Consider the following 11,987-nt stretch of genomic DNA (forward strand, 5'->3'; position numbering starts at 1 on the left):
GCCGTGGCAATAAGATTTATCAGGTCTCAGCTACACAGAGAACACGGGTTTCCTTTTCCTGGGATTCGTCGACAATCTGAAAAATGTAGAACATCAGCAGACTCATCCTTCAATGTTGCAAAAAGATCAAACACGTGGTTCAAACGCAACATTCAGCTCTGATGCACAGTTTGTAAACCACAGGGGGGTTGAATAAAGAGGAGACGGGGCAGTGGTACTGAAGCCAGTTACTGGTTTATTTGTATTTGGTATTTCATGTTGTACTGTGAGATGTTGAAACCGGCTACATAGAAAACCCCGTGTGCACTCTCACAGCGAGTCATGCACAACATTGCACTGTAACTAATGTCAAAGCTGGAGTGGTGACACCTCGTGTCAACATACAAAAATAAAGATATTATTTACATCAGAAGAAAAACAAAAACGCTTGCCTCCGCACAGTTCAGTCTTTTTCCTCTGGAAATGAATCGGAGACCAGATGCAGTGAAACAAAGGCTGAGAAAGACCTGACGCTCGTCTCACACCAGATCCACCTCCCACCGGTTTAGATACCGTCCCTGTTTTTGGACGAAGTGTGATGAAGTGACCTGGTTTGGTCCGAGGAGACAGTTTAGATAAAGACTTGTACGAACCCCCCGGACTCTGACATCCTCGGCATAAAACATCATCCCTTCGCTTTACTGCAGGAACCGGACCTCTGTACAGGGAAGAGTGGGTTTCTGTTGGGACTGTGTTTGGGGTGGGTGGACATGGACCCGTCTCCTGGGACAATGAGGCTGTTTCTGTGTCACTGGACATCTGACTGGTCTAGTTCTGGTCTAGGACGGGTTCAGCTAAACGTGAACTTTCAGGGGTTTGAAATGCAGCTGAGTTGAACCTGATTGTTGCGTCAAAACCGGCTCAGGTTCAGCTGAGCCGGATCTATCCAGTCAGGTGAATGTCCAGCTGATTCGGAGCTGGACATTTACTCCAAATGAGTTTGAGCTTTCGGATTTTCCAGTTCCGCCTTTCACCACCTGCTGGGCAGAGAATTAGAAATACCAGCAGAACTGCGCACAGTCTGACTTTAATGGTCTCTAGTCTGGTCACAGGATCTTAAAAATACTTCTTTTTGAATCAGTTTAATACAAATGTAAATCAATAATAACTTAGTGCTCACAATTTACTGCAGTATCAACAACCTGTCAAATATATTAGAGCTGAAACAGTTGGTCGGCTCGTCTCTGACAACCGCAGACAGAGAGCGAAGGAACGAATTTCCCCTGATGTGGAACCGTCCTTTAAACCCGCAGCAGGTTTGAGTCGAGCCGCAAAATAAACCACAGGTGCAGCGTAAGAGGCTCTGATTTAGTTTAAAGCCGGTGTGAACCTTAAACCTCGGCTAAGCTAACGACACAGCAACAGCCCCGGTACCTTTCGGTTTGCCCTCAGACGTGGACGCAGACAAATATGTACACGTGCACGCGGTTGCGGTTACTCTTCCTCCGCTCAAAGCGAACACGTCTTCACATCCTGCTGTCCCGCTCTCGTCATGGTCGTCCCGTCCGTACAGAGCGGTGGTCAGACCTTTAACCGTCCAGTAAAAAACCTCCAGTCCTGATCTCAGAGGCTTTAATCGGGTGAGACATGGCAGAAACCTGAACCGGGTTCCACAAGTTTCTCAGTGTGAAAAAGACATTTTTTTATTTCCATTTGTCCTCAATAAATTTCTCTGTCTCTCTCTGTTCACAGCTGAGTGACACTTTCAGATTCACAAAGCAGAGACAGGACATTTTGTCCTTGTGTGCAGAGGCTGAGAAACCTGTGAACCGTGGTGGGTCAGGGGCCTCGTCTATTGCTACTGTGTGGATCATCCAGGCTGAAGTCGGTGCTCATCAACGCTGCTTAAGTACAGTTCAGAGTCAGGATGATGAGACATCAGACACAGGCTGAACGTCCTGTAACACAAGGAGACATGGACTTCATTCAGAACACGTTAACACTGACAGAACCGCGTTTTCTCCACGGATTCGGCCTTTTTGTTCTGCATTAGCCCTTTAACTACAGGTTCAAGAGTAATTGACATAAAACATCACATCTGCGTCGCTGCCAAACTGTTTTCCAGAGAAGTTTGTCTTCGGAGCAGGTCGCAGTCAGAACATCAACCTGAAACACGTGAGACCTGTAATTTACCACAGTCAACGTCTTGCGGCTGCAACGATTGGTCCATTTATTGATCACTAGCCTGAAAACGTAGCAGTTAATCGGTTTCAGATCACAGATTAATCAGCTTTGACGTCTAGTTGTTAACAAATGCATCAAAACACATTTCGATCAGCTGATATTCTGTTATAAACCATCCATTACATGTGTATATACTGTTATACAAGATAAATGAGGGGATTCATGTAAAGTGTTGCAGAGTGTCGCCTCCTCTAATATGGAAACATTTCTGAGGGACATTTTTACCATTTTATCACCTTTTTTCAGCCCAACGATTAATCGATTAATCAACCGACAGCTGCAGGTCTAATATATGTAAATAAATAGCATTCATGACTTTTTTTGGTCTGGTTGAAGAGTCCCAGACTTTGCTCTGCTTCACCAACCAAACTAATGGCCTGAAGCTCATGGACTTAAACCCAATGCTGTGCGGCGATGTGGACGTGTGTGTGTGTGTGTGTGTGTGTGTGTTATTAGATAAGAGGCATGAACCACTGCTGGGTTCCTTCAAATTCAGCTGCGGTCGGTGCACGTGAAGGAGGAGCCAGGGTTAATCCCACACAGGCTGAGGGACATGGTGAGGACATGCAGCTGCGTGAGATGCAGACAGTGCAGCTGCCTGCAGCTGGAGAGGGAGAGGGGGTGGGGGGGGGGGGGGGGGGGGGGGGGGGGGGGGGGGGGGGGGAGGAGGTCGGGGGTGGAGGGAGGGTGGTGGAGTGGAGGGGGTGGGGGCCCAGGGGGCTGAGGAGACAGGGCAGGGGGGGGGGGGGGGGGAGCCACCCAGAGCCGCCTCCCGAGCCAGTTCTCGTTTCTTTGACACCGGATCCAGACCTCAGACGCAGACGGCGGGCAGCAGCAGCTCTCACCACACAACACAACAAGCAAACTGTTTCTGTGTTACAGAAGTCGAAACGACAGGAACTGAACCAGAAGGTTCTCAGGTCACTTCGTGGGGTGAATTTCTTCTGTTCCTCGGACAAAACTGACCACACACCTGGTCTCAAAAAAAAAAAAAATTTTCCCTCACCTTTCTAGACCGCAGGATAAATCCATCAATGGGAAGAATAATAAAAACAAAGATGAATGAATGGAGAGCGATCAATAGAATAATAGTTGCAGCAGCAGCCAGCCAGCTGAGACCCAGTCTGAGCATGTTCCCCTTCACCCACCTCAGGAACACCACCACTCAGCAGCACAGAACCATCCATCTGAGGAGGAGATGAGAGGAGAGAGAAAGAAGCTACTACGACTTTTTCTTTTTTTTACCAGGTAAAGCTGGCATTAGGATTCACAGAAAGAGAGTCTTTTTTTTCTCAAAAAAACTAAATCTGAAGCCATGGCTGGATCTCAGCCGGAGGTGGATCTCAGCTGTAGCTGGATCTCAGCTGGATCTCAGCCGGAGGTGGATCTCAGCTGGATCTCAGCTGTTTTTTTTCCAGTCTCCGGATGTTTCATGTAAAAGACAGTTTGACAAACATCTGCACTTCTCTTCAAAAGCCTCCTCCTGTATTCACACTCTGCTCAGAGTGTGAATGGACGGCGCCGCCCCGACACTGAATAAACATGACACACATTTCTACTGGAACTGGTTTATCGATCACTGGGAAAACGTTTCCACATTCACTCTGTAAATTCATTTTTTAATCGTCCAGGTTGGGATTAGAAAAGTCTTCTGATCTGGAGAAATGATTCATCAGCTCAAGTGTTTCAGGGAAAGTGGAAATGAAGTAGATGAAGGAGACTGTGATTCTCAGTGAAACTCTCGTCCTCTGGTCCTGTCTCAGACTAGATTCTCCACGATACAGATGAAAGGGGAAACGGAAAAGAAAGTTGTTTTGGTTCTTTTATTAATCCCACCTACAGATCCCCGGTTTTTAATCTGATGGTGAATCGGAAAACCGGTCAAATCCACTTGAATCTGGTGTCAGTCCACTTCAGCAGGGACCTGCAGCCGTGCCGTGATCTGGTCTCAGCCGCAGCGTCGTCACCGACGGGTCTCATCCACTAGATGGCAGCTTCTCTACACTGTGAGCAGAGCAGCGTCACTGAGTCCCAGCAGGGGGCGCTGCGTCCTATGAGAACCTGGATTTAAGGTGGGTTCTGTGTTGATGTGAGTTTATGCAAGGCCAGGAACAAAGGCACCTTTTTCACCCTGAACTCAGTCTCCCAGGCTGCGTTCTGTCTCATACCAGTTCTACTAACTGACCTTGTAACTGAGTACATTTACTCCAGTACTGTACTCAAGTACTGCCACTTTATACTTGCCCTCCACAACATCTACTCCACTACTCAACTTTAGTTACAGTTACTTTACATACAAAACTCACCGATGATCTTAAAATATGAAGCATTGTCATAAATTAAACTGTAAATCGGAATTTTGCTATAATCCAATCACAGTGATGATTAAACTATAATGACGACGACGACGCATCTTTCTGTGATCGTCATATTTATCCCGTCGCTGTGGTCGTGAGGTTTGTGGAGTTGAATCTGACGACTCCTGACGCTAATTCTATTTCTTTACCTTCTCTTTGCTGGTTTCTCTGATGCCAAACGTACAGTGTACATTTTATTTTGTATAGAAATTATTCTGAAATATAATTTGACTGGTTAGAAACGGAGTCAGTAACTTTATTGTGGAAAGTCGTTTTTGGCTTCACCAGAGTGTTAAAAACATTAGAGGACAACGATGGGGACGAACGAGACGGGACACACGATTTAAAACACAGAAATACCACAACAATGGATAAATAAATAAATAATTCTGAGCTCAAAAGTCCCATCGCTTGCTCAGAACTGAGACTCAAACCTAAAGCAATAGGAAGGTTCAGGGTGAAGCCTGAGGGCTGCCTGGGAGCCTGGACTCAGGGCAGAGGCCTGCAGCGCCGAGCAGCTGTGTAGTTTCCCGTGCGCGGTTCCAGCCGTTGTTACTGTACGTGTTCTGGTTCTGGTTTTCAGTGTGGACATACATAAAAGATGAAAACGTGGCAGCCAACGCACGCACACACACGCGCACACGCACACACACACCGTAAACTCACGCATCCACATGTTCACTTCCTGTCTCATCTGTCACAGGGACACAAAAACAAGCTGTCGTCTGCAGGATCAACGCTGATCAGCAAGTGGCCTATTTCTTCAACATCAGTCCCTTCTCATCAGATAATGAGGACTAAAGCAGCTTAATGGTCTGTGGTGGACCCAGTCCTCAGGTCCTCTAATGTCCCGTAAAGAAAAGTTCCGTTTCTCACCAAAACTCCGGTTGAATTTATTTTCTGTCGCATCAGAAATTTGGAAATATTTAATATTTAATCGGAACAACCTGTCCATGTGTTCACTACTGTAACGCTGTCCTTAAAGGTCTCAGATCGGACAGCTGCAGCTGATTCAGAGTCCTCACAAAGACCAGGAGAGGCCGTATCAGGCTACGTCCCAGATCTCCCCGCTGGCTTCCTGTTTGTCGAAAAACCGACCTGAAAATTCTTTAGTTAGTTAGTTTCTGCTGCTCCGTTCTGGACTGTCTCGACCTGCCGACTGTCCTCAGAGTCCGGGCCTCTCGGACGGTCTGGGACTGTTTTCAGACCATTGCCTGACGCGGTCTTTGGCTCGGTTAAATTTGGGAGGATTCCCTCGTCCGGTCTCTCTCTGTAGCTGCGCTGTCGTTTTTATTTTGAATCCTACTGTCGTCACTTCTTTGGAAGCTTGTAAGTGAAGCTCAGGCAGACGTAGAGTCCCACAGAGGGAAACCTCCGCTGTCTCACACACGACTGCCTCGCTCAGCCAGACGACATCATCGTTTCCAGCTCCTCTGTTGTTCCACTCAGAAATAACCGCGCGTTTCAGTCACCACACTAAAGACCGAAACGCTCTGAAAACACTCTGCATTGTTCTCCATGCATTAATGCCTCTTTTCAGGGCATCCTCAGCTCAATAAAACCCTGATCAGCACAGAGTCTGATCTGGGTTTATCTGCCGCACACAGATTGACCCGCTTTCAACGTCCGGCTTCTTAACCTGCGGCAGTAACGCGACACGCACACGGGAGCCTGTAAATTCGTCTCCAAAGCCACAAACACATTTAGAAGAAAAACAAAACTTCTCACTCTTTTTCGAGTCACGTACGCTTGTGTCATTTTCTGTGACTGTCCAGCTCAGACTTCAATCGAAAACCGTGACTGGCCGGAGCCTTGAATCATTAAAGGCTGAATATTACCAGACGATTTGGGCCAGAATGTGAGCTGCCACGTTTTGAGCAGATCAGAGCAGAGTCTCCAGGATTTCAGAATCATTCTTCACGGCTAAATCTGGTTTATAATCCCAGCGAGCTGCCAGATTAACCGGCAGTGAGCTCGGTCATTTAGATGCTATGGAGTTCTTCAGTTTAATTTGTTTCCAAGTTTGATATTTAGTCCGTTAAATTAAAACGACATGTAAATAAGATCATGAGGTAGATTTTGAAATGAAGCCGTGCTGCAGTGATCGGTGGGTTTTTCCCTACAAAGCCAAAGTGCAGGATATTTGTCTGTATTAGTTATTGTATATTTGTTGTATTAAACTGGATTGAGGCCACAATCTAATCATAATCATAGATTTTATTACAACAAAATAAACATATATGTAACGTACTCACTCCAACGTTTTTGACCTGAAAGATGAAGACGTGTCTTTCTTTCCTCAGCCCTGAGTAGCGTCTACAGGTGCTCCTTTGAGACCCGGTAATGCTGGGCAGCCTGTTTCAGCCTGAGAGGCGGAGCCCAGGGCAAACGTTTGTGAAGGACCAACCGCAGCACTCGAAGCTGTTGGTTCACTTGATGGCTCTGACTGCACAGCAATAACTGAAGTAATGACCGTTTCCCTCGGCTCACACGTTAAGAAACAAGAAAAGTGAGGGGAAAATCGGATCATTAATCCAAAAGGAAAAGAGCCAAATGTGCTGAACAGGGCGTGAGCCGGCGTCAGCCCCCGGCTCGGCAGAACAACCAGTGAGGGGTCAATGAAACCTCCGCGCCTCCTGCAGGCCTGCAGTGTCGCGGACGGTAAATCTGGTCGCAGGCAGGAGTTTCGCAGTGGAAGCAGGAGAAGCCGCCGTGAGAAACGCTGCCCTGGACGCCGCCTGTTTGCTTTCTGCTAAACCAACAAGATAAGAGGCAGGTTTTTACCATCACACCCTCCGACGTCAGCAGCACTCAAACCATTAGGCCTATTGATTATTTCTCCTCTCTCCAGAGAGACTGGAGCCAGATCCAGTCAGATTCTTCACGTTCACTCTGCAGAATCTCACTGCAGTCTGACTGTGCCCTTCATCATCGTCATCATCATCTTCACCTCCATCACCAGGCTCTTTTCTCCCGAACTTTACTTTAGCTCCAATCTGAGCTGCTTGAACTTTAGTTGAGTATGAATTTAATCGAATCTTTTCATGCTACTTCCATATTTCTGCTGCGCCACATTTAAACCGAACTATCGCACTTTTAATTTCACAATAAGTGAAGCAGCTTTGGTCTGCAGTCGTGTTCAATCTCCTGAATCACCTTCTTTTCCCCCGAACACTAAACTGTGGTTAATATGATTATCGTGTTTTCCATTGTAATGTCAGATAAGAAGCCACGTGGGTTATAAAGCCCTGACAATAACACCAGTAACCTAGACTTCGCTGGATGGAGACCTGATAGGGCCTAGAGTGGGAGCTCTGAGCTCTTCTTCCACTGCTGGAAGTCAGATGTGTTTTTCAGGACGGCTCAAGCATCCGGCTGTGTGTCCTGAATTAGGTCAAAGCCTGATAACTCCTCCTCCTCCTCCTCCTCCTCCTCCTCCTCCCTCACACTGTGACCGAGAGGAGTCGCACACTAACCCACAAAGACCTGACATCAAGAAACAGGAATGTGCAGCTCTCGTGTCTCCCCCCTCCTCCCTCCTCAAACACCATCGGCAGGTAGACGAATCATTTGCGTTCCTGCTCTGCTCGGCTCGTTTCCCTGCGAACTCCCTCCTCTCCTGCTGAAAGCCTTTCTACCGCAGCCTTAAAAGGAAACAGCCACTTCTCTGGTAGTCGGAGAAGTTTCCCTGTCTCCAGGAAACTCCCACTGGGATGTTGGATGTTTGGAAAACCAAGGAGTCTCGCTGAGCTCCATTCACAAACTGTTTCCAAACCGCTCAGACATCCCATCTCGCTTCCTCCTCTATTGTGAGTCTCGCTTGTGAACGGTCCGAGGAGGGTCTGAAGGACTTTGAGGATTTTTGGTCACAAGCCACCAGACAAGTGGTTTCAAATTCACGCTAGTGGTCATTTTATTATGTGCATTCACCCACCTAAACCTCCAGTACACACCAATCACCGATCATTCGCATCGTCGCAACATTGTGCAGGAAGGGAGTGAAAGAAACTAATATTTGATCGTCGGTCGAAGAACAGAAATACAGGAGCTCTGCGTAATTCAAGTTAACTGAAGTTAAGTTTTGTAGTTTTTATTTCAGAGCGTGAGAGTGTTCATGAGACAAATTAAGTGCGTGAAACGCACGATTAGCGTTTCAGCATAAAACCAGGGACGTAGTTATAGATCGGATACGTCGTCTCCACTCAGCTTTGCTGCTAACTTGTCCCAGTGCTCACTCGCTGTGCTGCAGCTACAAAAAACCCAAAAACTATATTTTCCCAAAAGAGGCGTCTGTAAACCCGGCGACAAGACGCCTCCAGCTGCAAACAAGGTCGACTGTCACTAATAATCCCCGGAGGTTTTATATTTGTAACCGTTGCCAGAAAAGGGATTTTAAAGCGAGTGACATGAGTGTTACGTCTCCGGGAAGATTGGCTGAGCCAGCAGGGGGAACACTGATGCACCTGAACCGCTCATGGGTTTAGATCAACTCCCCAGAGGAACCGTCTTCATTGCCGAGAGTGTGACGTAGTGACTTCTCACAAGGCTACGACGGGTTCCTCCACTCCTTCTCCAGGTTGTCCTCAGGAGCCATGTTAGTGAAGGACGCACATCTGGCGTCAGCCTGCGTTACTGCTGGATGTTCTTCAGCACGACAACGACGGATGGGCCAGAAGAAAACACGCAAGACAAGACTTTTATTAGGGAGAACACAGACCGTGGAAAATGACCCCGCTATCATCGCGTGTCTTCCTCATCCCTGCGTCACATGTGGAGCTCAAATAGAAGTCTGTCCCCGTCCAGAAGCTGCACACGAGGATCGGCAAACACTGTAAAGACGGAGGCGCTGCATGTCTCTGTGTTACAGAGCAGGGGGCTGAGCTCACAGCAGCAGACTCATTGTCACTCCAGACTGACGAGGGACCATCCTGCCTCTCCTTCCCCCCTCTCTCTCTCTCACTCACACACACACACACACACACACACACACACACACACACACACACACACACACACACAGAGCGAGCTGGGAACCACGACAGGCTCAGGATCGCGCCCAGAACAAAAGATCATATGTGAGCTGAAATCTGCTTATGGCACAGTGAAGAGATTTCAGGGGAAAGATAAAGTCTAATCCATCTCAGTCGACCCCTGGCGTGACGACGGTCCCGCCGAGAGCTCTGCTCCCCGACACGGCAGTGGGACACAGCCAGCGGATGTTAATGGTCCACGCGACAGAGACGAACAGACCAGGGGACGAAGGATAAACGTCCACAAATCACAAATCTGCTTGGAAATCGCAAACAAAGACGCTCGTTACGGCCTCAGACCTCGTCTCGTAGTCAACAGTAGGCACAGCATATACACTATATGTACACTACACTGTGCTTCCTGTCTACAGCCACCAAAGCATGATGGGAAATGCAGTTCCAAAACTTAGAACATGATTTCCCCAAAGAAAACCGGTGACAAAATACCATTTTTCATTTTGAGCCATCACAACATGTTTTGTACGTGTTCTTATTTCTCTGACACTGTCCTCTACGTCCTTTGCCTGTTTTAAAGCCGTGGACATGCAGACGAGCTCATCGAAGCTGCCCCAGAGTGCGGTACAGCTCACGTGCCCGTTGGAGGCGTTTCTAAATAACTCCACGCCACGTCCGACGGCAGCGCGGCGCTGCGTGCTCTCTGTTCGCTTCGTCTATTAGCAAGCTCCGAATCAAGGACGAGCAATCTGAAGATGGCACCTTGAACTCGTTTCACTGACTGCACAATGAATCGGATCATTAAAAAATGATCAACAGATTAACTGATAATGAAAATCAGGTCAGTTGGGATCCTAACTCGCTTCCGGCTAAATACGAGGACATCTCTGTAAACGCTGGGTTGCAACAGAGATCAACACGAGTCTTTGAGTCAGACAGTCGAGAGGAAAATGGGAAGAGCTCTTCAGAGAAACTGCCGCCTCTGTAACTGTTCATTTTCTTTGGAGTCTTCACAGCCCCCGAACAGATGTGAGACGCCATCCTGAGTGACCTCTCAAACACAGAGCTAGAGAGACCAGAGCTGGTCTGCAAATAGTCCCAGGTTCAGGTTCCAGGTGACCGCAGGTCTGAAGGCCGACACGGAGCTCAGGACCTGGACCAGGTGCTCATGTGGAGGGGCAGACAGTGAGCAGTGTGAGTGAATGAGCGAGGAGCAGAGGGCACGAGCTGCCATCGGCTCAGCCTGAGGATTAACACTGCAGTGGGTCAACACACACAGTACTAACTCCCTACACACTCTCAGTCAGCAGAGTCCATTTCAAGCTTCTGTCACTGTGTGTGTGTGTGTGTGTGTGTGTGTGTGTGTGTGTGTGTGTGTGTGTTGCGTCACTGGTCAGCGTTGAGGCTTAACAACACGTCGCCACACTGAGACACATCTGATCCCTGCAGTCAATGGACAAATATGTAGAGTTCAACAAGAATAAATCTCCAAACTCCATCTAACAATTATTTTCATGATCAATATTCTGTTCATTATTTGTTTCTGTTGGTTCCTTGTGTTGATGTGAGGAAGGTTCCAGTCTCCTCGTGGCTCCTCACTGACCTGACGGTTTCCTCTCTTCACGCTTCATCTACGTCAGCGTTTAGTCGCCACATCTGTTTCGTCCACAGCTGCTTCCACAACGAACACAACAACAAACACTTTTTACAGATTATTTGATGGATTTTGAATTTCCAGTGTTTCCAGTCAGTGAAAAGGGGGTTTATCCCTATGGGAGCGTCACACTGGCATTTAGGTCATAAAATATCTGGCCTGTTGACCAATACTGACATTTCATCCTGCGGCTGGGACTACAGGACAGCTCAGTATCCAAAATGGACATGGTTCATCCCCTGTGGAGCACAAAATGAAAAGACACTGGGAAGTTGAGTCTGATGTTGCTGGGCGCTCTAAGTAACAAATAATCAACCAGTTAAGCAACAATGTCAACTTCAGGACATCGACGGAAACAAAGAGGCTCATCTCCTGGGGACCACCAATATCCAATACAAGAACACATTTTGGTGCGCGGCTTTCTGGGTATTTTCCTCTGAGCCTGACGGACCTGGTGTCTGATGGACCGACAGAACGGCCCTGCAGCTACTGAGGCAGGAAGCCCTTTCAGAAACACAGTTTGCTCTTGCTGAGCGATGATCGTATTACAGGAAAAAAGTTCCCGAACATCGACGCTCACGGTGGCAGCCTTCTGCTGCTCTGTTGTCTTTCCCCTGTAGGAGCTCCGCTGTGGGTCCAGACCAGATAACTGGACTGAAGAGAGGAGTGCGTGAGATCAAAACCAGGATATGAGAAGTGGAGCAGACTCCGTCGGCGGGATGAGGCTCGGAGAACCGGCTCAGACCCTGTCGGCGTGTAACAGTCAGA

This window comes from Xiphias gladius, chromosome 20 (genome assembly GCF_016859285.1).
Source record: "Xiphias gladius isolate SHS-SW01 ecotype Sanya breed wild chromosome 20, ASM1685928v1, whole genome shotgun sequence".
NCBI lineage: Eukaryota > Metazoa > Chordata > Actinopteri > Istiophoriformes > Xiphiidae > Xiphias > Xiphias gladius.